Below are 3,205 nucleotides of genomic sequence, written 5' to 3' on the forward strand. Positions count from 1 at the left end.
GCGATCAACCATGCATCATGCAATCAGAAATCCAGAGATATTCACTAGCCTCATATGCTTGTAGAACAAGAATGGTTTTCAGTCACCTTGTAGGTGAGAATGATGATGAGCGTCATCATCACCTTCATCATGTTGAAGAACAAGTGATATCTTGGTCAAAGAACAAGCGGAATTGAATAGAAGAACAATAGTAATTGCATTAATACTCGAGTACAGCAGAGCTCCACACCTTAATCTATGGTGTGTAGAAACTCCACCGTTGAAAATACATAAGAACAAGGTCTAGGCATGGCCGAATGGCCAGCCTCCCAAGGTCTAAGATAGCATAAAACAAAGATAGCTACCCAGATTCTCAGATACAAATACAATAGTACAAGGTCCTACTTATAGAAAACTAGTAGCCTAAGGTGTACAGAAATGAGTAAATGACATAAAAATCCACTTCCGGGCCCACTTGTGTGTGCTTGGGCTGAGCAATGAAATTTTCCGTGTAGAGACTTGTCTTGGAGTTAAACGCCAGCTTTTATGCCAGTTTGGGCGTTAACTCCCATTTAGGTGCCAGTTCCGGCGTTTAAACGCTGGAATTTCTGTAGGTGACTTTGAACGCCGGTTTGGGCCATCAAATCTTGGGCAAAGTATGGACTATTATATATTGCTGGAAAGCCCAGGATATCTACTTTCCAACGCCGTTGAGAGCGCCCCAATTGGGCTTCTTTAGCTCCAGAAAATCCACTTCGAGTGCAGGGAGGTCAGAATCCAACAGCATCTGTAGTCCTTTTCAGTCTCTGAATCAGATTTTTGCTCAGGTCCCTCAATTTCAGCCAGAAAATACCTGAAATCACAGAAAAACACACAAACTCATAGTAAAGTCCAGAAAAGTGAATTTTAACTAAAAACTAATAAAAATATAATAAAAACTAAACTAGAACTACCAAAAACATACTAAAAACAATGCCAAAAAGTGTATAAATTATCCGCTCATCACAACACCAAACTTAAATTGTTGCTTGTCCCCAAGCAACTTAAGATCAAATAAGATAAAAAGAAGAGAATATGCAATGAACTCCAAAAACATCTATGAAGATCAGTATTATTAGATGAGCGGGCTTTTAACTTTTGTCTCTGAATAGTTTTGGCATCTCACTCTATCCTTTGAAACTCAAAATGATTGGCTTCTTTAGGAACTCAGAATCCAGATAGTGTTATTGATTCTCCTAGTTAAGTATGATGATTCTTGAACACAGCTACTTATTGAGTCTTGGCCGTGGCCCAAAGCACTCTGTCTTCCAGTATTACCACCGGATACATACATGCCACAGACACATAATTGGGTGAACCTTTTCAGATTGTGACTCAGCTTTGCTAAAGTCCCCAATTAGAGGTGTCCAGGGTTCTTAAGCACACTCTTTTTGCCTTGGATCACAACTTTATTTCTTTCTTTTTCTTTCTTTTTCTCCCTTTTTTTTCGAATTTTTTTTTTTTCGATTTTGCTTCTCTTTTTTTTTTTTTTTTTTTGTATTCACTGCTTTTTTTTGCTTCAAGAATCATTTTTATAATTTTTCAGATCCTCAGTAACATGTCTCCTTTTTCATCATTCTTTCAAGAGCCAACATTCATGAACCACAAATTCAAAAGACATATGCACTGTTCAAGCATACATTCAGAGAACAAAAGTGTTGCCACCACATCAAAATAATTAAACTATTATAAAATTTAAAGTTCATGCACTTCTTTCCTTTTCAATTAAGCACGTTTTTATTCAAGAAAGGTGATGGATTCATAGGACATTCATAACTTTAAGGCATAGACACTAAGACACTAATGATCACAAGACACAAACATGGACAAACATAAAGCATAAAAATCGAAAAACAGAAGAATAAAGAACAAGGAGATCAAGGAACGGGTCCACCTTAGTGATGGCGGCTCTTTCTTGCTCTTGAAGATCCTATGGAGTGCTTGAGCTCCTCAATGTCTCTTCCTTGTCTTTGTTGCTCCTCCCTCATGATTCTTTGGTCTTCTCTAATTTCATGGAGGAGAATGGAGTGTTCTTGATGCTCCACCCTTAGTTGTCCCATGTTGGAACTCAATTCTCCTAGGGAGGTGTTTAATTGCTCCCAATAATTTTGTGGAGGAAAGTGCATCCCTTGAGGTATCTCAGGGATTTCTTGATGAGAGGGGTCTCTTGTGTACTCCATCTTTTTCTTGGTGATGGGCTTGTCCTCATCAATGGGGGTATCTCCTTCTATGTCAACTCCAACTGAATAACAGAGGTGACAGATGAGATGAGGAAAGGCTAACCTTGCCAAAGTGGAGGTCTTGTCCGCCACCTTGTAGAGTTCTTGGGCTATAACCTCATGAACTTCTATTTCTTCTCCAATCATGATGCTATGGATCATGATGGCCCGGTCTATGGTAACTTCGGACCGGTTGCTAGTGGGAATGATTGAGCGTTGTATGAACTCTAACCATCCTCTAGCCACGGGCTTGAGGTCATGCCTTCTCAATTGAACCGGCTTTCCTCTTGATCTTGCTTCCATTGTGCGCCCTCTTCACATATGATTGTGAGGACTTGGTCCAACCTTTGATCAAAGTTGACCCTTCTAGTGTAAGGGTGCTCATCTCCTTGCATCATAGGCAAGTTGAACGCCACCCTCACACTCTCCGGACTAAAATCCAAGTATTTCCCCCGAACCATAGTGAGATAATTCTTTGGATTCGGTTCACACTTTGGTCATGGTTCTTGGTGATCCATGCATTGGCATAGAACTCTTGAACCATCAAGATTCCGACTTGTTGAATGGGGTTGGTAAGTACTTCCCAATCTCTTCTTCGGATCTCATGGCGGATCTCCGGATATTCACCCTTTTTGAGTGAAAAGGGACTTCGGGGATCACCTTCTTCAAGGCCACAACTTCATAGAAGTGGACTTGATGCACCCTTGAGAGGAATCTATCCATCTCCCATGACTCGGAGGTGGAAGCCTTTGCCTTCCCTTTCCTCTTTCTAGAGGTTTCTCCGGCCTTGGATGCCATAAATGGTTATGGAAAATGAAAAGCAACGCTTTTACCACACCAAACTTAAAATTTTGCTCGTCCTCGAGCAAAAGAAGAAAGAAGAGAGTAGAAGAAGAAGAAATGAGGAAGAGGGGAAGGTGTGTGTTTCGGCCAAGAAGGGAAAGAAAGGGTGTTTAGGTTGTGTGAAA

This window comes from Arachis stenosperma, chromosome 9 (assembly GCF_014773155.1).
Source record: "Arachis stenosperma cultivar V10309 chromosome 9, arast.V10309.gnm1.PFL2, whole genome shotgun sequence".
Taxonomy (NCBI): Eukaryota; Viridiplantae; Streptophyta; class Magnoliopsida; order Fabales; family Fabaceae; genus Arachis; species Arachis stenosperma.